Genomic DNA, 27,248 nt, shown 5'->3' with positions numbered 1-27,248 from the left:
CAAAAACAATTTATTCTGCAGTGAACAAAAATAGTTCATCGACGTTATTCTCCAAGAGATAGTGCAATAACTCCTTCTCATCTGATATCCCAAAACTAGGGAGTAAAGGGTTCATATAATGTTGGGATCGATAAAGTCACAAAAGCAGAGTCAGGTAGGAAATACATCTTGAAATTACAATCCTGCTCTTTTTATCGCAGAACTAGCCAAAGAATAGTCAGGGCCATTATGAAGGGTAGTATTACAAGTTTTAGTTCAGAGAAACATCAAAATTAAAGACAACAAAGATATAATATATATATCTACTTAGAGTAGTGATTGCAGTGATCAACGATCTGAAGTGCTTTATACTTTTCAGAAAATATACTTCTGATTATTCCTAAAGGCTTAAGTGATTCTGAATAAGAAATCTAAAATTAATCTCTTAATATATTTTAAATGACATTTAAATATGAATGTGTATTTTATAGAAAATTCACATAAATTAACAAATCTTTATAAAAGCCCAAATTCAGATAAAATATCTCATATAGGACTCTTAACTGTTTACCATAATCTTTGATACTCAGGATATTGTCCTTGTAGCCCATATTTTAATTGCTTTTCAGGTGAAAGTGTCCCCTCTAGGCTATCCTTTCTGTAAGGTGCTTGTATTACAATAACAAAAAGTGTCTCTCCTTGCATATGCAAGAATGAGGTATTTACTTCTAAAAAAAGAAGAAAGGAAGGAGAGAAAGAGGGATAGAGGAAGGGAGGGAGGAAGGGAGGGAGGGAAGATGAGAGGGAGAAAGGGAGGGGAAGGAAGGAAGGAAGCAAAGGAGGAAGGGAAAGAGAAAGATAGGAAGGGAGGGAGGGAGGGAGGGAGGATGGGAGGGAGAAAGGGAGGGATAAGGAAGGAAGGAAGGAAGGAAGGAAGGAAGGAAGGAAGGAAGGAAGGAAGGAAGGAAGGAAGGAAGGAAGGAAGGAAGGAAGGAAGGAAGGAGGGAGGGAGGGAGGGAGGGAGGGAGGGAGGGAGGAAGGAAGGAAGGAAGGAAGGAAGGAAGGAAGGAAGGAAGGAAGGAAGGAAGGAAGGAAGGAAGGAAGGAAGGAAGGAAGGGAAGGAAGGAAGGAAAGGAAGGAAGGAAGGAAGGAAGGAAGGAAGGAAGGAAGGAAGGAAGGAAGGAAGGAAGGAAGGAAGGGGAGAGGGAGGGAGGGAGGGAGAGAGAAAAATGGAAGGAATGGAGGGAGGGAGAAAAATGGAAGGAATGGAGGGAGGGAGGGAGGGAAAAAGGAAGGAAGGGAGGGAAAAAGAAAGAAAGGGAGGAAGAAAAGGAGAAAGGAAGGGAGAAAAAAGGGAGGAAGGAAGGAAGGAAGGAAGGAAGGAAGGAAGGAAGGAAGGAAGGAAGGAAGGAAGGAAGGAAGGAAGGAAGGAAGGAAGAAAGGAAGGGAGGGAGGGAGGGAGGGAGGAAAGAAAAAAGAAAGGGAGCAAGAATGAGAAAAAGAGAAAGAAATATAGAGAAAAAAGACAAAGAAAGAAAGCAAAAGAAGAAATATAGGAATAAATAAAGGAAGGCATAAAATACTTGTTTGCTTCAGATACAATAATTCCTAGACTCAGCTGCACTTCAGAATGACTCAGAAAACATTAAGAAAAATGATGGGGCCGAAGCAGTGGTGCAAGCGGTAGGGCATTTGCCTCGCATTCGGTAATGTAGGATGAACCGTGTGTGGTTTGATCCCCCAGCATCCCATATAGTCTTCCAAGCCAGTAGGATTTCTGAGCACATAGCCAGGAGTAACCCCTGAACGTCACCAGGTGTGGCCCAAAACCCAGGGTGAAAAAACCTGACAATCAAAATAAGAATTAAGACATTTGTCTTACATGCAACCTACTCTAATTCGACTGTCCAATCCTGCATACTTTCTGCAACCCAGGACATTCTGCCCGCAGTGACCCTTGAGCACAAAGCTAGAATGACCTGAGTACTAAAAAAAGAAGAAAGGAAGGAAGGAAGGAGAGAAAGAGGGATAGAGGAAGGGAGGGAGGAAGGGAGGGAGGGAGGATGAGAGGGAGAAAGGGAGGGGAAGGAAGGAAGCAAAGGAGGGAGGGAAAGAGAAAGAGAGGAAGGAAGGGAGGGAGGGAGGATGGGAGGGAGAAAGGGAGGGGGAAGGAAGGAAGGAAGGAAGGAAGGAAGGAAGGAAGGAAGGAAGGAAGGAAGGAAGGAAGGAAGGAAGGAAGGAAGGAAGGAAGGAAGGAAGGAAGGAAGGAAGGAAGGAAGGAAATAAATATTGGGAAAATTAGAAAGGGAATTCCCTTGACCTAAGAGATACAGGGTTTCTCCACCCTTGAAGCATACTTTCATGGGAATAACTGCAGGCTCTGTATATGCTCATTTCCATACCCTGAGGTCTTTTTATGATGCCAGGATACTTTCCACTCAGTTGTGGATGATAAAATCAGGCCTCTGTAACTAGATCTTGCTATTTGCACAGGTCATAGAATGAAGCCTAAGATAGAGTCTTTCTTTATGGTTCTACAAGATCTGTTCCATCACTGTTGTTATAATCAGTCTTCTGTAATTGGTGGACTTGGTTTTTGCACCGATTCTAGGACTAAGCCTAGGATAGAGTCTTTCATTATGTTTCCAGAAATTCTGTTCAGTCGCAGTTGCCAGTCAGACCTCTGGAATTAGAGATCTTGGTTATTGTACAAATCCTAGGCTGAAGCCTAAGCTAGGGTCTTTCTTATTGGTCCCAAGATTAGGTTTTTTTTTAAATATTGACAAATATTAAAAATAGTCAACTGAATTACAATTATTTTGTCCTGTATAATATAAATGACTTTATTACCTAAATTATTCTTTTCTCTTCTCTTTTTCTTGTTTAATAATTGTTGTTTTCAGAAACAAAAATACAAATAAATGGACCAAAGAGATATTGCAGGTGGTAAAGTGTCAGATATGAAGACATCCAAGATGTATAAGTTTAGCTAAAGAGTGATAGTCTGAGGAGAGAGATGGAAAAAGATGAACTAAGGACTCTTAAGAATGTTAGCACCCTCAGGGAATGTTCTGAGTGTGCAAGTTCTTTATTCACTTTCTTTTCTCTTTTGTCCACAAACTCTCCTGGAAGAAGACAATCCTGAGAGATTTTTGCATTAGCTTCCTCTTCTATACACATTTCTTTTGGAGATGTTAATAGCCACTACTTAGGCTTGATTCACATTCAATAGTTACTTTCCTGTTAATGACTGCCCTTCTTCCCATGCTGATTGACCCTGAACAATAAATATTGTACAAGGAGGACAGTCAGAACACTGAATCCAAGAGGCTGGAAGCCCCCTGGCCCCTCACTTTTCTCTCTTAAGTCAGTCTTGTTTTACTGATCTTTGAAGTGCACCTGCTTTAGACCCTTTTTACCTGGGCAGATCCTTGGCAGTAAAGCATTTATCTTGAATGCAGTCAAACACATTTCAATCTTCAACACCACAAATGGTCTCCTGAGCACTGTCCTGAGCATAGAGCCAGGAGTAAGTTCTGAACACCAACAGATGTATTCCTAAAATATATATATATATATATATATATATATATATATATATATATATATATATATATATATATATATATATATATATAAAAACAAAGAACACAGAGGAAAATTAAATTGCACACTTCTTTGATGTCATATGAACTGATCTACAGCAGACATTAACAGCTGAAAATGTAAATCAGCAATAGAATATTTGTCTTTCATATATGAAGCCAAGTTCAATTTCTAGTACTGTAAAAAAGTACGACAGATATTAACTTCTCAATATCAAATCAATTAATGTGAGTTAATTTCTTCTCACATTGTGATTGCTAAGTATGTTTTAAGACATGTTTTCCCCTAAGAACATTGTTTTATACCAGCTGGTTTTAAAAATAAAATAATTTTCAAATAAAGAAACAAACTTAAAAAAATCTATGATAATAATATTAAAACTGAACTATTAAAAGGGAGGAATTTGTTCCAGGAATCTACAAAATGGGTTCTGTAAGAGAAGAGAATGAGTACATTTCTTTTTTTTTTTTAATATCTTTAGTTAAGCACCACTTTTACAAACATTTTTGTAGGTGGGTTTCAGTTATAAAAAAGAACACTCCCTTTCACCCATGCAACATTCCCACCACCAATGCTCCCCAACTCCCTCCTCCCCCACCCCTGCCTGTATTTGAGACAGGCAATATATTTCTCATATTCACTACAATTGTCATATTTATTAGTATAGTTATTCTTTAATTGGACTTACCACTCTTTGTAGTAAGATTCATATCTTGAGCCAGTCCTTAAGCTCTCATCTCTATTGTCTCTGTGTATTACTACAATAATGTATTTTATTTTCTTTATTATTTATTATTTTTTTAATTTTTTGGTTTTTGAGACACACCCAGAAGTTCTCAGAAGTTACTCCTGGCTCAGAAATCATTCCCGGCAGGCTCAAGGGACCACATGGGATGCCAGGATTCGAACCATTGTCCTTCTGCATGCAAGGCAAATGCCCTACCTCCATTCTATCTTGGCCTTGTCTTTTATTTTTCTTAAAACCCATAATTAAGTGAGACTATTTTGTGTCTTTCTCTCTCCCTCTGACTTGTTTCACTTAGCATAATAGTTTTCATGTCTATCCAGTATAGGAAAATTTCATGACTTTTTTCTTCTGATGGCTGCATAGTATTCTATTGTATATATGTACCACCGTTTCTTTAGCCACTTATCTGTTGTCAGGCATCTTGGTGGTTTCCAGATTCTGGCTATTGTAAATAGCGCTGCAGTTAATATAGGTGTACAGAAGGCATTTTTGTGTTCTGTTTTTATGTTCCTAGGGTATATACCTAGGGGTGGTATAGCTGAATCATACGGGAGCTCAATTTCCAGGGTTTTTTTTTTTTTTTTTGAGGAATCTCCATGATATTGAGACTAAAGGCATCTTCAAGAAGGAAGCAGCACTCTCCAAACAAGTGAAAGCTGAGATAAACAGATGGGACTATATTAAGCTGAGAAGCTTCTGCACCTCAAAGGAAATAGTGACTAGGATACAAAGGCCACCCACAGATTTGGAGAAAATATTCACCCCATACCCATCAGATAAGGGGCTAATATCCCAAATATATAAGACACTGACAGAACTTAACAAGAAAAAAGCTTCTAACCCCATTTAAAAAAATGGGGAGAAGAAATGAACAAACAATTCTTCAAAGAAGAAATACAGCTGGCCAAAAGACCCAGAGAGATGCAAATCAAAACAATGAGGTACCATATCATGCCAAAGAGACTGGCACACATCACAAAGAACAAGAACAATCAGTGCTAACAGGGATGTGAGGAGAAAGGAACTCTCATTCACTGCTGGCGGGATGCCTTCTAGTCCAGCCTTTATGGAAAACAATATGGAGATTCCTCATGAAGTAAATTTCCTAAGAGATTTTGGAAGGCTCCTGGAAGCTTAGATATTCTAGTTTCTAAGTTCCTATATCTTACCTTATTCATGAATTATCCTACCATAATTATAACTAGAGTTAATAATGAATCAACAAACATTTACTAAAGATCTACTACTGGCATTTTTCAAGGCATTGTAAATTATATGGAAGAAAAAAAGTAAACTGATCAAAGAAGGAATATTCTCTTGATTAGAAGCAAGAATTTTTAAACTATAAAAAGAAGTAAAGAATGAAATAAATTGGGCTGGGAAAGTGGCGCTAGAGGTAAGGTGTCTGCCTTGCAAGCGCTAGCTTAGGACAGACCATGGTTTGATCCCCTGGTGTCCCATGATGTAACTCCACCCTGGATTTAGGTGTACCTACCTGAGACCCGCCCTTTTCTGGGAGGGGTCTTGGGAACCGGATATTAGGTGTAACCTTACCTGCAAGACCCCTCCCATTCCGGGGAGTGGTCTTGGAAGGTTATATAAAGCCTTTGACCCAGGGGATTAGGATCTTTGCCTCTTTTGGTCTTTGACCAGCATGGAGGTCAAAGGAAGATGGCTGAAAGGAGTTAAGAGGCAGGGCTAGCTAAGAATGGCTGAATGCTTGAAAGGTTATGAGATAGGCCACACACATGTGGTGAATAGGGCAAGAATAAAGTTGATGCTTCCTGATGCCTGCCTGTGAGTGAGTTCAATACCAGTCGCTTTCCTGAACCCCAGACCTGCCGGTAGATGGGGGATGAAGCCACGTGGCCGGGGCCTAAGGAGAAAGGCCTCCATCCTTCAGCATCCACCTCCATCCAGCTCCATCTTTAATTATTTAATACAACACCATATGGTCCCCCAAACTAGGGGCGATTTCTGAGCGCATAGCCAGGAGTAACCCCTGAGCGTCAAATGGGTGTGGCCCCCCCAAAAAAAGAATGAAATGGATTAATTTTAGATATATGTAATCATGTATGACAAGATGCATTGACATGTTGAATATGCATTCATATTTTGCAGGAAAAAATCGAAAAAAAAGCACATCTTAGTAAAAATGCAATAATGTATATACCCAAGGCAATTAGAAAATAATATACAGCAATATCAAATAAAGGAGAATAATTCATCTGATTAATAGACTTATATAGTCAACAACATGACAATCACTTTCATAGTTGCAGAATTTCTAAAATTAAATAGAAATAAATCCAAAAGCATTAGTTGAATGTTAGAATTTTAAATAATATGGAAGTAGAAAATTTTTCCTTAATCACTTTCATGAGAAAGATGCATTGAACACCACATTCTAGCCTACAACCCTTTTTTCTTTTCCCACTGCCCCTACATTTTTCATTTATTATTCTGACTACCAATATTTCTTAAATATTTATACACAGACATTATATATACACAATAACTCCAGTATTGTCAGAATATTAAAAATGCCTACTCAAAGATGACTAAACTATTTAGTTCAGCACTTAAATCTTTAGAAAATATAAATTCAATCTAGGTTATCTTTTATTTTCCCATTGTAATAGCAGTTCTTTTAACACATTTTTATCTAATTGACTCATCAAATCAATGTTCTCTCTGCAATATATTGCCTCTATAAAACATATTATTAAACATTCTGGGCTAGAAAGTTTTGCGGTACATCTGTGCCCTCTACCACCAATTAGCTGCATGCTTGCCCAAACCTATTTATGCCAATCTTACTTGTTCTTGCAATTATGTGATCTAATTAGATATAAAAACTGATAAAATATGAGTACAGAAATAAAATTGTTTCTATGAAAACTGAGTTAGAAACTTGATTTTAAGAAAACAGGCCAATAAAAATTAGGAATGGACAAAAACTTCAATAATGAAAACAAATAAAGATATCACATTCAAATTATTCTCAAGTGATTCCACTTTGCTTTATTTAAAATAAACCAAACTGATTTATGACAGATCAGGCATAAATGATGTATCGTGTTAAGAACTTCGATTAGATTTATAATCCAATAAAATGATTTGTTTTGTCAAGAAAATCATGGCCGAGGCTGTAGAAAACAGTTCAGTAGTTAAGTCTTTGCTTTGTATGCATCCAGCCTGGGTTTGATGCCAATACCCAGTGTAGTCCTTCACATCCTACTAGAAATGAGTTAAGCACAGAGCCAAGAGTAAGTCTTGGGCATTATTGGGTGTGGTCCCCAAACCAAATATATATATATATATATATATATATATATATATAAATTAGCAAATTAAAATAGGTTATAATAAGTAAATGGCCTACAGATATGTTTTCTAAATGAGTCAACTTTTCAACTCGTGAGCTAACTAGTCATCCTAATTTAATAAATAATATATCTTTACTCCTATCCTGGTCAAAAATTAATTCCTAGGAAGGCATTATATTTTCTCTGAGAAATGAGCTTTTCCATATCTCTCAATGTTCAAATGTAGCTATTCTTTGGGCTGAAGAGATAGTACAAAGGTTAAGGTGCTTGCCTAGCATGTTATGGCCACAACCATGACACTACCTGACACTATACAGTTTTGTGATCACCATCAAATGTAATCCAAACAAACAAACAAAAAAAAAACCAAAAAGATATCTAATTCTCAACCATCTGTACAAGTACCACTGTTTTTTTAAAGTTGTCTTCACAGAAGTTGAAGTCAGAAACAATTTGAGGGTCTTGGTATTGGTTCTACTATCTGCATGGAAACTTAATGAAATACATTAACCTCTAAATTGTCATTTCTTTGTCAGCAAAATGGGGATAACACCTGTTGCAGAGATTGTGGAAGGTCTTAATGGTAAAAGCCTAAGAACACCTATTAATGTAAATGGATTTATAATATGAAACACACATGTCTCTATCCATCTTTCATGATGTTTATAGCCCCTAGATTTTCTTTCCTGGTGATTCTTGTTTTCTAACTTATTCCATAACCACTTCTACACACATCTTTCCTTCTCTATTAGACTATACATCCCTTGGCTGCTAAAATATGTAGTCATTATCTTTCTTGTTTGTTTGTTCTCTCTTGCCTGGCTTTTAAGTGAATTCATAAATAAAAGATTAAGTTACAAGCAAACTTTGCTCTTATCTAATAAAAGGAAAGCCTATATGAAGAATTAAAAATAAAAACAAAAAATTACATTATCTTTTATATTTTGCATTTGACTTTCTATATAACCTTACTTAATAGGTTAGATAAAATGCTTAATTATAGCAGCTTAGAGATGGGTGCCATATCTTCTTTTTGAATGACTTTATCTTTTGTTTTTATGTTGATTGTGCTTTTTTTTCTACAAATGTTGATGAGCTATATTACACCTGACAGCAATCTTGGCAGCCCCTGGAGAATTCCAGTCTTTGCATTGCAACATTCTTCAGGAGAAGAGAAAACTTTTGCCTGTTTTTTTTTCTCCCCAAAGGATTGAAATTCTGTATTCTTTTTAGTTGACAATTGACTGGAACATTTTGCAAATAAGTGCCAGGCCTCGATGAGGTGCAAAATACTGACTGTATTAGCTAGTTATTTAGAGAGATGTGAAGATGCTCTTGCCAACATACATTCAATTTAGGCTTTGGATGCTTTGTGTGATCTCCCAGGCAGCACTTGTTTGAAAATGATGAAATTTAATTTAAAAGTTTTATAATTTAATTTTTATTCTTATTTTTTAAGAAGCAATAGCTCTAGTTCTCTGGCATAGATTCTAGAGTTAATCTTTATATACTCATATATCTGTGTGTAAAATATAAAAAATATTTTACTATGCTTTCTAATTTTTTGCTATCTTTACCCTCTTGTCACAGAACTAAATTTTCTTAGTTTAGAATAGATTCTAGCATAGATTCTAGAGTTAATCTATTATATTATACATACATATTATATTATACATACATATCTGTATGCATGTATAATATAAAAATATTTTACTATGCTTTCTAAATTTTTTCTTTCTTTAAACTTTTGTCACAGACTCAAGTACTATTGCTCTAACTCCAACATATAGTAATGTTTTCATGTAGATGCTGGTTTAGGTTCTGCAGGGCACCTACCTAGGTTTAGAGAATAAATGAACAGGAGACAGGGTTCATCCCTGAACTAGTGATTGGATATGATGTTTCAAGACAGAAGGATGGGGTCTCCAACTTTGCACGCATTTGGCCGTGCAGTGCCTAGGGTAGAAAGGGACAGGTCCAGGCTCTTAAGTCACTGACCTAGGTGTAGATACTAAGTTTTCTAAAACATCATAGCCCTTTATGTCAGTAATATCCTTGAATGTCCCTGGACTAAAGTTTCCCATCAAAAGACATAGAGTGGGGGCTGGAGAGATAGCATGGAGATAAGTCGTTTGCCTTGAATGCAGAAGGATGTTGGTTCGAATCCCGGCATTCCATATGGTCCCCTGAGCCTGCCAGGAGGGACTTCTGAGCATAGAGCTAGGAGGAACCCCTAAGCGTGGCCAGGTGTGACCCAAAAAACAAACAAACAAAAAAAAAACAGACAGAGTGTCAGAATGGATCAGGAAAGAAATATATCCATTCACTGCTTACAGAAAACATATCTTAAATCACAGATAAACAGACTCAAAGTAAAAGGATGAAAAAAAAACCTGGGACAATCATACTTACTTCAGAGCAAATTGGATTCAATTTAAAGAAAATAATTAAAGAGAGATAGACAATACTTATTGATCCAGAGAACAATAGTTGATCAAGAAGTGCTAATTCAAATAAATATGCAACAAATGTTGGGTCAGCAAAGTTTTCAAGGTTTTTGCTCAGAAACCTAGAGAAACATGTGGATGAAAACATATTAGTGAGACACTGCAGCACACTACTGTAACTACTGCATAGAGCTACTAGACAATATTAGTAAAGACGTAAGTTCTATATGAGGAACTAGAAGAGATGGGACTAATGAAGTTATACAGGACCTTCTATCCTTAAGAATCCAAATATAGGGGCCAGCGAGGTGATGCTAGATGTAAGGTGTCTGCTTTGCAAGCACTAGCCAAGGAAGGGCCACTGTTCGATCCCCCGGTGTCCCATATGGTCCCCCAAAGCCAGGGGCAATTTCTGAGCACTTAGCCAGGAGTAACCCCTGAGCATCAAAAAAAAAAAAATCTAAATATATTGGGGCCAGAGAGATAGCACAGTGGTAGGGCATTTGCCTTGCAAGCGGCCAACCCAGGACCTATGTAAGTTCGAATCCCGGCATTCCATATGGTTCCCCATGCTTGCCAGGAGCGATTTCTGAGCACAGAGCCAGGAGTAACCCCTGAGGCTGCCATGTGGCCCAAAAATCAAAAACCAAAAAAAAAAAAAAAAAAAAGAATCCAAATATACAAATATCCATTATTTTCTAGTGTACAAGGAACGTTTTTCTAAGATAGGACACTTTTTAAGACATACGTTTAATTTACTTAAATGAACAAACATAATAATTATACCAAGTTTCCTATCAAACTACAAAGCCATGGAAATAGAAATTAATCAGAAAAAGAAGATGTAGAGAAACTCTAACACCTGGAGACTGAACATCATGCTGCTTACTAACAGCTGGATTAAAGAGGAAATAAAGAAAAAAGATCTCTTGTGACTAATGATAATAAAGAAACAGTTACCAAAGTCTGTGGAATACAGCAAAAGAAGTACTTAGAGGAAACATAATAATACAAACCTACATAAGGATGAAGATAAAAAAAATCCTTCTACATAAGGAAAGAAGAAAAAGTTAAAAACCAGCAACCTAAATATATACCTTAGATGTCTGAAAACCAGCAATTATCCAAAGACCAGCAGAATAAAGAAATAGTAAGAACCAGAGCTGAATCAACTATATATATAAACCGTGAAAGCAATACAAAGAAACAATGAAATCAGGAGCTGTTTCTTTAAAAGAATGAACAAAGTAGACAAATGGTTGGCTAAATTCATGAAGAAAAATATAGAAAGTGCTCAAATAAATAGGATCAGAAATGAAAGGGGGAAAATTACAACATAATTTCCAGAATTTTATGACATAATAAGATCTTACTATGAGCAACTCTATTTTATTAAGCTGTAGAGCCTACAAGAATTGTGAGGATTCTTAGAAATATGTAATCTCCCAAAACTTAATGAGGAGGAAGTAGAAAGCATGAACAGGCCCATTATAAGCAAGAAAATTGAAACAATAATTAAGAATCTCCCAAATAATAAACGTTATGGACCAGATGAGTTTACAGATAACTTTTACCAAACCTCCAGAGACTTCTGCAGTTTATCCTTAAGCTTTTCCAAAATATCTAAGAACTAGGAGTCCTTTCTAACCTACAAAGCCAAAATTATACTGAAGCCTAAAGTTAATAGATACTACAAAAATTAGATTAATATCTTTAATAAATATCGATACAAAAATCCTCAGCAAAATTTTAGAAAGCAATTCAGTACCACAGCAAAAAATATTATATACCATGATCAAGTGGGATTCATCCCAGGAATGCAAGAATGGTTCAATATATGCATATCAACTAACATCAGTAAAAATGAAAGATAAAATCAGACGGTCATATTAAGAGAAGCAGAAAAAGCTTTAGAAAAGATCCAACCCCATTCATAATTTTAATAAAACTCAGTAAAATAGGTGTTCTATTCCTCAAGATAAGTAACAACTATCCATAAAAAGCTCATAGCCAATATTATTCTTAATGAAACTAAAAGGATTACCGCTGAGATCAGGAACGAATATATATATTTGTCATCTTAGTTTATTTATATAGTTATATATTTATTTATATATACTTATAAAATATATACAAAATTTTACATTCATAAAATATAAATATTTTATATATTTATATATTGTATAAATTATATTATAGTTATTTATATATAACTACTGTATTTTCTTACTTATAAGACGACTTTTGAGGTTGTTTAGTATATTATTATTATTGTTGTTGCTGTTTTACATATTCAGAGTGAAAATTTTTGGAAGAAGATTTCTCTGGTTTCTTTTCTTTCTTGTTTTTAAATTTTTATTGTGGTCGAAGTGAATTACAATTCTCTCACAGTAATATTTGAGGCACATAGTGACAATGAGTGAGGGGCATTCCCACCACCAGTGTTGTTCTCCCTCCACTCCTGTTCCCAGCATGCATCCCACATCTCCCTCCTTTACCCCTGTAATGCTAGTGCAACTGTTTTCCCCTTGTACAGCTGATGTTGACTTTGGATTTGGTATTCATGTCTGATCAGTTTTTATTTCCACCAAATGAACATTCGACTGTCTGGCCTTGGTACCATCTGGAGGAAGAAGGAAGAAAAGAAAAGAAAAACAAAAGGCAATATAAAAAGACTTTTAACCCCTGAAAAACTTAAAAGTCGTTGGTCATCGTGTACACTGGTATATGGTATGCTGAAACTTACTCCAGCTTTAGGGACAAGTGATCCACCCCACTCTTACCACACTGCACTCCATCCAGCTTCCAGGCAACATCACTCAGTCCTCTGCTTGTCCTGATTAATTTTTCAGGGCACAGAGTGGAGCTGAGTTATGGAGTGCTGCAACCCATCCAGCACCGGGTGTCATCGCTGGTATGCCGCTTTCCAGCCGCTTTCCAGTGCTCAATCCTCTATTCAGCTTTTATGGGACACAGAGAAGGTGCACTGTCTGCCTCTAGCTGTTCTATTAATTACTGCACCCCAGCCAGCTGCTCTTGGAGGAGCCCCTCTCCTGCTCTCAATGTAGATCACAATTAAAAAATCAGTCACTCACTACAAATGACAAATGTAAAATGATTGTTGGCACTCCAAAGTCTTGCTTTATTAAATATATACTGTTAAATTTTTAGGGGTCTACTATTTTTCTCTTATGTTTTTTAATTTCCATTTGGTGTGCATTAAAAGAGAAGTAGTCTTATATGGCAAATATAGCCAAAAACCTATATTTTATTTTATTTTGGTTTTTTGAATCACACCTGGCAGCATTCAGGGGTTACTCCTGGCTCTATGCTCAGAAAATGTTCCTGGCAGGCTCGGGGGACCATATGGAATACCAGGATTCAGACCACTGTCCTTCTGCATGCAAGGCAAATGCCTTACCTCAATGCTATCTCTCTGGCCCCCCAAAATCTATATTTTAAAAGGAAAAGTAGGGGATAGTCTTATATGTTCAGTCATCTTACATGCCAGAAAATATGATATATATATTATATATATATATTAGTATAGTTATTTCATATTATAGTTATTTATATATTATAGTTATAATATATTTATAATTGTTAATATAAAGTTTGTGTGAAATCATTGAAGACCAGATATAGTCAAAACCATGCAGGGAAATAAAAACCAGGAGGCATCTTATTGCCTAACTTGAAGCTATGCTACAAAGCCATAGTGATCAAAACAGCATGGTACAGGAATAAAGACAGACTGACTCATGGTTCAAAATAAAATATTTAAAGTCAAATTCCTGTATAAATGGTTAGTCAATTTTAACAAAGAAACTAAGAGCATGAAATTAAGTATAACAAATACTTTTTCAACCAATGGAGAAGTAGATAATATCCCAAATTAAGAAAATAATTTATTAACAAAGAGATCAAACCTGGATCCATATCTCAACCTTATGCAAAAGTCAACTCAAAGGGTACCAGAGACTATATTAGATCACATCTAAATCTATAAAGCATATTGAATAAATGTAGGTAGAACACTTCAATATCTATGCTTCAAAGGAGTCTTCTATAACACAATGCCTTTTGCAAAGGGCACAAATCAAAACTAAACCAATGGGATTACATCAAACTAAAAAGGGTTTGTATTGCAAAGGAAATGTGGGCTAAAACTAAAAGACAACAGAGTGGGAGAAATACTTGCACTCAACACGTTTGATAAAGGGTTGATATCCAGGACATAAAAAGTACTTACAAAGATTAACAACAACAAAATTCTGAAAAGTCCGTCAGATAATGGTGAGAGGAAATGAACAGACACTGCTCTGAATAAGTCCAACAGATGGGCAACAGACACATGAAAAAATGCTCACCATCACTTCATTTTAGGGAAATCCAAACTAAAATGACAATGAGATGTCATCTTACACCACTGCAAATGGCACATATCAATAATACTGAAAACAATTTGTGTTTTTGGAGATGTAGTAAAAAAAGAAATTCTCATTAATTGTTGGTAGGAATGTTGTTGTGTCCAATATAAAAAACATTGTGGAATATTCTTAGCTCAAAATGGAGCTGCCATATGTTCCAGCCTTCCACTTCAGGGTTTTAATCATAGGACAGAAAATCATTCATTCAACAGGACATATGCACACCACTATTTATTGCAGCACTCAGTACAACAACTAATATTAGGGATTAACCTAGATACCCAGTAACAGATAAGTGATATATATACACAATGGAATACAACATAACTATAAAGAAAGATGAAATCATTCAGTGAGAAGCTGAATGATATAATGTTAAATGAAATAAGCCAGAAGAAGGATAAACACAGGCTGCTATCACTTATATGGTATTTATAATAAATGGATTAGGAAATGCAATGGCTTAAAGAGAGAATGCTTAGACCACCCTTGTCCCCAGAGTATGGAGAAAATAAGAGAAGAAATTAAGTAGAGAGGAGACAGATGAGAAGCGATAGGTGCAGAACTCAAGAGGAATCAGGTACATTAGTGGTGATTAGGAATGACAAAGCTGGGCAACACTAAAATCATGAGACCCAAACTTTAAAAACTAAACTTAAATTAATCCTGTCAAGACGGCAGACTGGAGCTTGGGGGTAAGGTGGGATATGTGAACACAGGTAAGTTTACACTAGAGGTGGAATTGGTGCTGGAACATTATATGTATAAAATTCATCTATGAATCACTTTGTAAATTTTAATGCTATAATAAATAATTTTAAATGTATTGGGTCTTAGAAATGTTTACCATTATAATATGTTAAAATAACAATTTGATTAATGTGTGATTATAAATCAAAAATATAGCATTATCTTTCCCTTTTTTCTTCAGTGTTCCCTGTTTGACATTTATGTCCTTCTTCATAGTTTCCTATGATTAGACCAACATCTAAACCAGTCAACCTTACTACCATCACAGTAGTGACAAAACACATCAGAAATGTCCAGATTTGTTGTTTTATATTTCATAAGTACTCTGACTACCTGCATTAAACTGATGTATCATGAGTAGATAGAGGGTATCTTACTAAATACAGATATGAACTGTTTCCAGAAATCCATTGAAATCATTGTACATGGGGAATCCCATTGAAGAGATGGATGATGTAACACTAATTAGATAATTTATTGTTCAAATTAACATGTCATCTACAAAAGTAAAAGAGCACATTATTAATAGTTACAGCTGGATAACAGATCAAATCAGGACTGTTGGATGTTCATTTTAATATATTGTCTCCCGATGACAATATTTACTTGACACAAATACTTCTTTCTTCAATATTTGATGTTGGTATGGCACATCTAACAGTGCTCAGCACTTAGTCCTTTCTCTGCACTCAAGGATCACTCCTGGTGAAACTCCGAGAAATAGGGACCAAATATAAGTCAGTTGTGTGTAAGACCCACTGTACAGCTCTCAGGTACAGCCTCTGTCTTCTTAATATCGCTAAAAACATGGCACAACACATAATATATATCAGTACTCTTTAAAAATGTCCTATTTTCTAAAACAGAATTTCCAAAACACTTGTATATGAATATTAATGTACCTGGTAGATAATTTTTTTTTTTTTGGTTTTTGGGTCCCACCCGGCTGTGCTCAGGGGTTACTCCTGGCTCCATGCTCAGAAATTGCTCCTGGCAAGCACGGGGGACCATATGGGACGCCAGGATTCGAACTGATGACCTTCTGCATGAAAGGCAAATGCCTTACCTCCATGCTATCTCTCCGGATATTTTTTAAACTCTGAAGTGCAAAGTGGCAGCCTTCAGTTGTCTCCTCTTCCTAGTCTTCTTATAATGCTACCTTCATCTGACCAGCTTAGCCTCTGAAGATAATAATTGAAGTTGGTACCCTAACTACCTTCATATCCCCACACATATTTATTTTTGAATGAAGGAAAGTAGGAAGGAAGGAAGAAGAAAAGAGTGTAGGAAATTGAGAAGGCAGAATGCAAGGAAGTTTCATTTTATTTAAATCAATGGATGCTACCTGTGTTTTACTTATTGATTTGATTCTATTTTTCTAAAAACATAAATAAAATATAACAATGTTTAAGTTGAGGTATATAATATAATTATGTTACCTATGTATATATTGTGAAATGATTATTACACTAATTTTAACTAATATCTATCATCTCTCATAGTTAAAAATGTTTTCTTGACATAGCAAGTTTTAGGCTTGGTCTCTAAGGAAATTTTAAATTTATAATAGAGTATTCAACTATAGTCCCCATGACTTATTTATTTCTAACTTGACCACCTTTACTGAATTCCCCCAATACACAATTATCTGATGACTATATTCAATTTATCTGTTACCAGATCAGTAGATACTGGTGATATGAAAGGTACAGAGGTTTCTGTATACATTTATCTATTTCTTCTGTCATTGGCATCCCTAAAGGGACAATTAACAGAATCATAACAGTGCTATTCTTAGAAAGTAGCATGATATGTAAGAATGCTTTTCTTTGATAACTACTTAATTGTAAGTAAGCTGAAATCCTGAAGATATTCCATAGAAAGTAGTTAGTGGATGGGAAGCTATGTACAAAAATGAAAGTCATTGTGAGATACAAGATCAAGGAATAAGTGATGGGATTCCTTGAAAATCACAAAAGTCAAAATAAAATGATTTAAAATTAACTCTATCTTTTGTTAACGTTACCATTTTCATTGTTGGGGGCTATAGTGTTAATACAGTAGGTAGGCCATTTGCCTTGCATACAGCTGACCTTGGCTTTTTATCTCTGGGACTCCATATGGCTTCCTGAGACATCCAGAAGTAATTCCTGAGTGCAGAGCCAGGAATAACCCCTGAAGACCACCAGATGTGGCCCCAAAGTGAAAACAAAAATTTTCATTGTTGTGCTTGGGACCAAATGATGCCAGTTATTTCTTGAGACATTCTCAGAAGTATGCCTTGCTGATATACTAAGTCAATCCTACTCTTTATTGATAAATTTTATTGAGAAGTTATGAGTAAACAGGGGCCCCTAAATAGTTAGTTGGGAAAACTCTCTGAAGCCTCATAGCTAAATTCACCTGACTAGGAGAACAAGAGGCATGTTTCTAGGATATAAATGCATTTTAATGGTAGGATGAAAATGGTAGATGGAAGAGAGAGACAGAGGTAGTCTTGAAGTCTATTAGTCTTGAAAGGTTGCAATGGAAAAAGAAAAGTGATATTGATCATAATGGTGTGGATGGTGGTGGGGGATCTGCTAGAGGAAAAGGACACATGACCAAAACTGAGACTGCTGAATGCTCAACTCTGCTATGTACCTGCTTCTTAACTCTGAATATATCACTTCATCATATAACATTGCTTATTCATCTGTATGGTGGTTAAATTAGTACTATAGTGAAGGAATATTATCCCTAAAGTTTTACATACACAAAATAAAAAATAAAATAAATTATTCTATATTTCTCAATATCTTTAAATAATAAGTGACAGTAATAACAATAAATAACAATAATAAATCTAATGCATTGACAAACCAATTTATTATGATAAGTTGCTGGCTTTTAAATGAGATTATATGGGTTGAAAGAAATCCACATAAAGCGGCTGCCAAATTGGGGAGTTTAGTGTAAAATATGTACTAAAAATGTATGGTTTTACTAAAGTGATATGTTAAATGGCCTACTTCAATGTAACTTTTTATATAATTCTTTAAAATAACATTTTTATGGTATTTATATTTTCTTTTTCCTATTTTTATTTTTATTATATTTATATTTACATTTATTTTTTATATTTTTATATTTTATATTTTTTGCTTTTTGGACACCAAACAATGCTCAAAGGTTATTCCTGGCAGTGCACTCAGGAATTATTCCTAGTGGGGCTTATGGAACCATTTTGGGTGCTGGGGGTCAAACCCAGGTCAGCAAGTCAAAAATTCATGAAAGTCAAACTCAATCTACATATCTGCTATACTCTTGAACTCTGATATTTGTATTTCAAAGTATTTGGCCCAAAATAAAAAAGTACTTGGCTTCATAGTTAAGGATAAAAAGGAAAACACTATAGATTATTAGATAAAGTATTGACCTGCCTCTTAGAAAAATATATACTCTAGTACATTTAATAGAGCTCATGGAAAAAGTCTGTTTCCCATCGGCCAATTGAGGATATGGAACAAAGTGATTTCCAATGTTCTACCAACTCTACTACATGAACATTAATTATGTTCAACTACATATGTTTAGTGACATTTCTTGAAAGCCTGGACACTATTTTTTTAGGTATCCTGCTATGAGTTCTGTAGCATTGCTTTTCCCGATATCAGGTGGAAGTGTCAAGCAAAGTAGAAATGGAAAATGTGCTTTAAAAGTCAAACAAGATGTACAATTCAAAGAAGTTATTTGTAGAACATAAATGCTTGGTAAAGCTTTTTGCTCAAAAAATGCTTAATAGGGGCCGGAGAGATAGCATGGAGGTAAGGCATTTTGCCTTTCATGCAGAAGGTCATCGGTTCGAATCCCGGCGTCCCATATGGTCTCCCGTGCCTGCCAGGAGCAATTTCTGAGCATGGAGCCAGGAATAACCCCTGAGCACTGCCGGGTGTGACCCAAAAACCACAAAAAAAAAAAAAATGCTTAATAAAGCTAATACAAGTAGTTGAGTCAAACTGGGAACTAGCCACTAACCTGATTAACACTAGTGAGTGGGCTATCATACACAGGCTAAATTTGAGCCTTCTGGATCACAAATGCCTGTCGTTCATTTATATCCTAGGAATAGTATCAGAGGTCATCACCTAACCTGGAAACCAACTAGATGTCCATAATGGTCTAGGGCTCTAGGTTTTCTTTTTTTTCCTTTTTTGATTGTTGGGCCACACCCCTCAACACTCAGTGGTTACTTCTGGCTCTACGCTTAGAAATCACCTCTGTCAGATTTAGAGGACCATATGAAATACCAGGGATCAAACCTAGTCCGTTCTGGGTCAGACGTGTGCAAGGCAAAAGCCCTACTGCTGTGCTATCACTCTGGCCCTGAACTAGGCTTTCTATAGGTCCCAGTTAGTGAACCAGTCAGGCATGAGTCTCTACTTCTAGAGGGTGCAAGTAAAAAAAAAAAAAAGTCTAGAATTTATGATAATTAGTTTAAATGATATTGGTTTACTTAATAATTTCAGTCCTTTGTACTATGATAATTATCTTGACAATTACCATAATAATTATAATGTTCCTATGTAAGATTCCATTTAACTTACTCCTAGTGCTTTGAAACATTTTTCAATTGCATTCCTTCTAGTGGACTTCCTATTCACCAATCTTGTCCACGCTAGTTGATTTTGGAAACAAATAAATTACAGAGTTGAAGGAATTTTATTTGTTTCTATGTATGTCCATCAATGTTTTTTTAGAAAGAAGGATTGGGTCATACCCAGTTGTATTTGGGGCCTACTTACTCCTAGCTGGGCTGGGGGAACCAAGTGCAAGGCCAGGAAATAAATCGAGATCAACAGCACGCAAAGCAAGCACCTTGATCACCTGGTCCTAGTACTATCTCTCTGACCCACATACCTTAATCTCTATACCAGACCTTTTAGAGTGAAAAATACCTTCCCTAGTCCCTGATGTTCTCTAAGGTCTAGATAGAATTTTAAAATTGATTTTATATATAACTATATTATATAAATATATGTTTATAGATAACTTTAGCACATATAAGTATTGTTTATGTATAACTTTAAGTATATATTTAATATGACATATATTTATAGATATGTGTGCAAATTTATATATAAACTGTATTGTAACTAAAGGAAAACTAATATTCTACATATTGTCACCATCTTTGTCCTAGCACTAGTCCCAGTATTTCCATAAGTGTACCTCTGATGTTTTTTTGTTGTTGTTATTCTTTTAGTTTTTGGTTTTGGGTCACACCCGGCAGCACTCAGGGGTTACTCCTGGCTCTATGCTCAGAAATCGCTCCTGGCAGGCTCAGGGGACCATATGGGATGCTAGGATTTAAGCCACTGACATTTTGCATACAAGGCAAATGCCTTGCCTCCATGCTATCTCTCCGGCCCCAAGTGTACCTTTTATGCATCCAAGCTTCTGTGCATGCTGCTTTCTCTAATTAGAATGGTCACCCACTCACCCTTTCCACTAATATCTGACTTGCTCTATTTCATTCAAACATCTCAGTCAACACCACCTTTCACATCAGAAACACAGTCAGATACCTTTTATCTCAACTCCCATCACTGTCTTTAAGCAATCCCTGACTTTTACCACAGCACAATAAAATTGTTCACTGACTTCCCTCTCCAAGTGTACATAATAACCTTCTTGAGGGCAAGGACTACCTTATTTTTTCATATTTCACCTCACATTGCAGCTGGACTACAGAAAGCAGCCACAGATATGTTGTGTAGACGAATAAGTAATTCCATCTCAAGCACAGGCCCCTCCTACCACTTCTCTAAAATGATCATTTTTGCTTTCATATTGAGGTTATAAAAATTTAACAAGCTCTTGATGACAATTTGGAAGCTCACTAGGACCTCTCAGACAGCATTTCTCTTGTGTTTCAGAATGTCTGCTTCTCATGACAGTCCAGATGTCAGCCTTTTCACATATCCCCAGAATTACCTTGAGTAGAATATGTCCCTCCCGTGTAATTCCAAACCTTCTATCTGGGCAGGCAGCTCTGTTGTTAGCTAACTGTCGGCATTATACTTCTGTATTCATAAAGGATTGTCAGCACGGTGCAGTATTATTATGCGAGATCATTTGCTCATGTAAAGACACATTAAACCTAGCAGTTGCTTTGTCTCTTGTCAAGGGAATTGCGCGCTGTTACATTAGAGATGAGAGTTTGCAGCGTCAACCTGCTACTGCTGTTTTTGCTACTCACTTTGGAAAAATCAACAATTATTGCTTGTCTCCTTCTTTGGTAATAACCAAGCTTCTGATAAGATTCCTGTTTAGAATCTTATCAGTGCCAGTAAACTATATACCCTAAAGAACATGGGTCATTTCATACAAGTTTCTCCACTGAAGGCTAACTAAAGTGCTGTGACTTCTCTCTCCTAGGTCTGTGGCACTACCTCTCCCTGCTAAAAACCTTCAAACCATATACTTCCAAGTCAATATTTAGCCATTTTGTCTCAGACGGCCAGGTTTCACCAAGTTTCATACTGAATATCCTCTTCAGTATCAATGTATTGCTTGATTGGTCACCTATTTTAGAAGCCTGCAGCCTGATTAGGCAAACATATGACCTATATGTACAAGGATTTCCTCCAGAACTGTACACTCCAGTGGTCAGTGTATTGCCAAATCCTATTTCTTCTTGTCCAGCCCATCTTGAGGCAGGTCACATGGTAAAATAGGATATGTGAGATATTTCCATTATAAAAGAAGGAAATAGAACTATTGAAGGAAAGTCAAAACCCTAGATTGTATGCCCTCATTCAGTCCTTGTTTGTGACAATCCCACTCACAGAGAACCTAAGGCCAATAAACAAAACAAACAAAAGTTTAAAGAATTAACAACTTAGAAAAAGCTGGAGTCTTTGCATGTAGATGTTACTATTAATTTAATCATTGATCATGACTATGTTTCATTTTGAAAGCTTGCTTTGGCAGCTTTAAAACTACTCAGAAGCAGCACATTTTAACACTACTTTTACCTCAGCATGCCCCTTTCAACAACACATTATGGCTCAGTTATAGACTAGTCAAATTGCATTAATCACTTACTTCTAGATGTAAGTTGTAGCAGATAAGGCATTTTTAATTTTGCTTTTCTACAAGAACTTCCTAACTCTGCACTGTCCCCTTCTACTTACCTTTAACTATATTGTGCACTACCAAATGTGTCCTTAGCAGTTATTTTCTGTTCTTAGCCTCATATTTGTTAAAAGATTCGCATGTTATGATAATCTGTCTATTCATAAGATTAATGTATCAAGATATAATTAATTTTTTGTTAAGCTGGTGAAAAGCTAGAATCATTAAAAAAAAAACTCTGCCTCTGTATGGATGTGTTGGAAAAAATAGTAGGAAGAAGAAACTAACTTCCTTAATGAAGTCAAATGGCTATTATCTTTTTCATTTCTCTGGAGTATGACTCAATTAGAAAAATCTTAGGGGGGCGGAGAAATAGCACAGCGGTAAGGCGTTTGCCTTAGGCGCAGAAGGATGGTGGTTCGTATCCCGGCATCCCATATAGTCCCCCGAGCCTGCCAGGAGTGATTTCTGAGCATAGAGTCAGGAGAAACCCCTGAGCGCTGCCGGTGTGATCCAAAAAGCAAAAATAAATAAATAAATAAATAAATAAATAAATAAATAAATAAATAAATATAAGAAATAACTTAGGCAATATGTTTGTTTTCAGAAACTAAAGTATATAAAATATTATATACATTTTGACCTAACGATGAAATAGAGTTTTTGTTTTTTTAAGTTTTTACCTGAAGTCCCTGCTCTCATTAGAATTGCCATATTTATATTCTAATTTTTATTAAGGCTATAAATCTTTATTTTATTTTACTTATTTATTTTGAATTGGTATCCACACCTAGGATCACTCAGGATCACTTTCAGTGATACATGAAAGACCATATGCTGCAAGAAATAAATCCTGCAACTTGCATGCATCAAAACAGAAATACTATGACCAATGAGCCAAAATTCAATAAAGAACAAAAATTAGACTTAAATATTTACCTTTTATTACTAAAATAGAAAAATCATATTATTTATTTGGGGAAGGGGAATAGTGGGTTTGAGCTACACACAGCAGGGCTCAAAGACTATTCCTGGCTCTGTGCTTAGGAATGACCCCAGCATTACTCAAATGACCATATCTTGTTTTGAGTATATAAACCAGGGTTGGATGCATATAAGGCCTTAACCACATACTAGAATAAAATTATTAAATAAATATAATTGAAAACAATACTAAGATATAAATTATTTTCCTATCACAAGGATATCACAATGAATTACAATACTGACAAAAATGTGGAAAAAATAATGTCCTATTTTGTACAACTGGGACTGCTAATTGGCAAAAAAAAAATTATTGATTTTTTATTTTTGGGCTACTCCCAGTGGTGCTCAGGAGTTACTCCAGATTATGCTCAGAAATTATTCCTAGTAGACTCAGCAACCATATGGGATGCCAAGGATCAAATGTGGATCAGCTGTGTGCACGGCGAACATTTTACCTGTTGAGCTATCTCTAGTCCAAAATAAGGTTTTTAAACAATTAAAAATACATAGTTAAATTCAGATGTCATATATGCTTTTATTCATCAATATTATCCTGTTAAATGTGAATACACACATGCTAACATACATAACAAGTACGTGTAACAAAATTGGTATGTGGGGCCGAAGAGAAAACATGGAGGTAAGGCGTTTGCCTTTCATGCAGAAGGTCATTGGTTCGAATCCCGGCATCCCATATGGTCCCCTGTGCCTGCCAGGAGCTATTCCTGATTGTGGAGCAAGGAGTAATCCCTGAGCACTGCTGGGTGTGATCCTAAAACCAAAAAAACAAAACAAAACAAAACAATATTGATATGTAAACTTTAGCTTTGAAATCAGACAGACCTTAAACTTAAATCAAAATTGCATTGCCTCTTAGATATATGACACTGGGAAAGTTATATGTCTATATTTCACTGGAAATCTCATTTCAAAAAGGAGGACTATATGAGAAATTATGTCAGTGGAATACAGCACAGTACCTTAAATAAGCATCTAAGGGGTATTTATTATTTTTTCCAGAAATAAAATTATTACATTACTTAAGAATTACTTATGATATCAAAAGATATTAAAGCAACTCAGCCTACCTATCAACTGGAAATCAATTAAATAAATGTCCACTCAATAAAGGTGTCTAAATAAAGATTCAGTCAATGTAATAAACCAGTCATTAAAAATAATGAGATAAACTATATGAAATGAAAGCCAAGATTAATTATGAGGAAAATTAAGTTTTAATATTAATATTATCTTTTCATGCATTTGAGAAAAAGCACATAACATATTATTCTAGTATATGTTGAAAGAAGAAATGAACTAAAATATTATGGTAATATCACTGGGAAGTGGAAAGAGTAGCCAGTTAAATATTTTTCTCTATTACCAATGCCTGTAATTTGTGTTTTTTTGCAACTAACTTTTATAATTAATAGAGATAACTTTCAAAAGAGTACAAAGAATTTAATACATGTTATAATCTTTCATACTGCAGCCTTAAATAGAATAAAAGAAAATGGTCTATGTTCTTGCCAACTCTGAACAAAAAAGTTATCTCAAGATGAAATGAATATTCAGCTTTGCAAAAAAGATTTCTGTCCTCTGGATTGTTACAATATATTGAATATATAGATCATGGAAATAAAATATTAAGAAGTAAGATAGATAAGATTACATATTTTATAAAAGTATAAGAGTATTTTAATACATAAAGTATTTTAACACCTCAATATAAGAAATCAAATTTATTAAGCTATCTACAGTATACTTTTAAATTATTTGTAGAAAATTTATTCAAATAATTCTTGTCTTCATATTTGAATAATGTAGTTTATAAAAAGTGTTCAAGAAATATTTATGGAATGAATAAGGCCATAGACTCCTTATATAAGACCATAGACTCCTTATATAAGGCCATAGACTGAAACACATTTATTTTAGATTTTTAAATAGCTGGACTTATGCAGTTGGTCAATAAAGATATGTATGGGAAGAAAAACAAACACAGAGATTTCCTAGAAGATCATAAGAAAGATCACAGAACCAGAGAACTTTAGAGCCAAAAGGCAATCATGAAACACTCCATCTAAATTTCTCGATTTTCTAGGAGGAAACTGAGTTAGAGAGAAGATGAGTCATGGGGGCAGGGAATCAAGTGGAAAAGTCAGAGCTTAATACAGATTTTCTATTTCAATTTCTTTATTCACTCAGATTACTCTCAAAAACATTATATATAGAGATTCACATATTCTTCCTATTTTCTGGAGGTAGAAGAGCCAGTTCTGATTACATGATGGAAACTGAGGTAAATCAAAGCTGCTTGATGTTTTTGTGTTATCTAAGGAAGAAAAAATGCAAATAAGACAAAACACTTTCTTCAAATACAAACTCATTGTGTGTATCATTTGTAAGTATGATAGCTTACTTTGAATGGCTTCTTCAATTATATTCTTCTGTCTGTTCAAATCCCTCCCTGGGTATTATTAATAGCACTCTCTATCTCAGCTGTGGCAGCACTGATCACAGAGGAAATAAAATGTGAAATCTTCAGAAAGGTAAATGAGTAGAAATAAGGATTCTAAGCAGAGAAGGGCTATGGAAATGCCGAAGAGAAAATATACTCTCAGCTGTAGAAGTTCATAGAATCCCTTGCTGCAGTTACTGCAATAAGCTGCAATTTCGCCTATTGCTGTTCAACTGCAAGGGCCCAAGGTTGCCAATCTGCAGGGCTGCAGGCTGCAGAGGCCCAAGGCTGCAGGCTGCAGGGCCTGGTGCTATAAGGCTCACAGGGGCCATGGGGCCCGGTGCTGGATAGGGCCTCCTGTCCACCCAGGGATGCCAAAATGTAACAACTGCTCAACTTGGACTAAGAAAGAGAAGAGAGAGGGAGAAATCAAGTATCTTATTTATTCTTCCTAGAGTCTGAGGTCTGCTGCTGCTGTTGCCTGGGGTTTCTGAGGGGACAGGGAAGAGAGAGAGACAGAGAGGGAGAGAGAGAGAGAGAGAGAGAGAGAGAGAGAGAGAGAGAGAGAGAGAGAGAGAGAGAGAGAGAGAGAGAGAGAGAGACAGAGACACAGACAGAGACACAGACAGAGACACAGACAGAGACACAGACAGAGACACAGACAGACAGACAGACAGACAGACAGACAGACAGACAGACAGACAGACAGACAGACAGACAGAGACAGAGAGAAATTTTCACCAGTCAGAAGTGGCCAGGGGAAGTCCAGGTTCAAAAAAGAAAAGAAAGGAATAGAAGGAATAGATACAAAGCAGAAAGCATCTTTCTGATACTTTATCTCTGGCCCCATGGACCAGCAGGCACTGCACTGGCCACAATCCTGCCCCTCTCCATCAACTGTCCAAGTTTTTCCTTTTATACAAGGCATGATAAGAGAGCATGTCCAAGGGACATGTCAGGAGTGTACGTCCAGGTTCAATTGCCATTACAGTGGGGTTATTCAAGGTCCAAGTCCAACTGCCATGTATCAAAATTTTCACCTTTTATTACTTTTTAGAGTTTTTTAAAATATCTTTATTTAAATACCATGATTACAAACATGACTGTAGTTGGGTTTCAGTCATAAAAAGAACATTCCCCTCCAAAAAAAAATAATGCACCTTTTATTTATTTTTTTATTTTTGGTTTTTGGGCCACAGCCAGTGGTGTTCAGGGGTTACTCTTAGCTATATGCTCAGAAATCACTCCCAGGTTGGGGGACCATATGGGACACTGGGGATCGAACCACAGTCTATCTTAAGTTAGCACGTGCAAGGCAAACACCCTACCTCTTGTGCCACAGCTCGGGCCTCCCTTTTATGTTTTTTTAATGAGGAATATTTAAAAATTTAT

At 35.9% G+C, this 27,248-nt stretch overlaps 1 long non-coding RNA gene across 1 annotated transcript in view; it reads right to left on the bottom strand.

Annotated features, from left to right (window-relative positions):
• LOC125999004 (uncharacterized) overlaps window positions 1-27,248 on the bottom strand; it is a 701,961-nt gene that overhangs the window by 250,853 nt on the left and 423,860 nt on the right. The gene's annotated exons all lie outside the window — the stretch shown is intronic.

This window comes from Suncus etruscus, chromosome 2, assembly GCF_024139225.1.
Source record: "Suncus etruscus isolate mSunEtr1 chromosome 2, mSunEtr1.pri.cur, whole genome shotgun sequence".
In the NCBI taxonomy this organism is placed as follows: Eukaryota; Metazoa; Chordata; class Mammalia; order Eulipotyphla; family Soricidae; genus Suncus; species Suncus etruscus.
The sequence above is the reverse complement of the archived record's forward strand: the minus strand, read 5'-3'. Positions and strand labels throughout refer to the sequence as shown.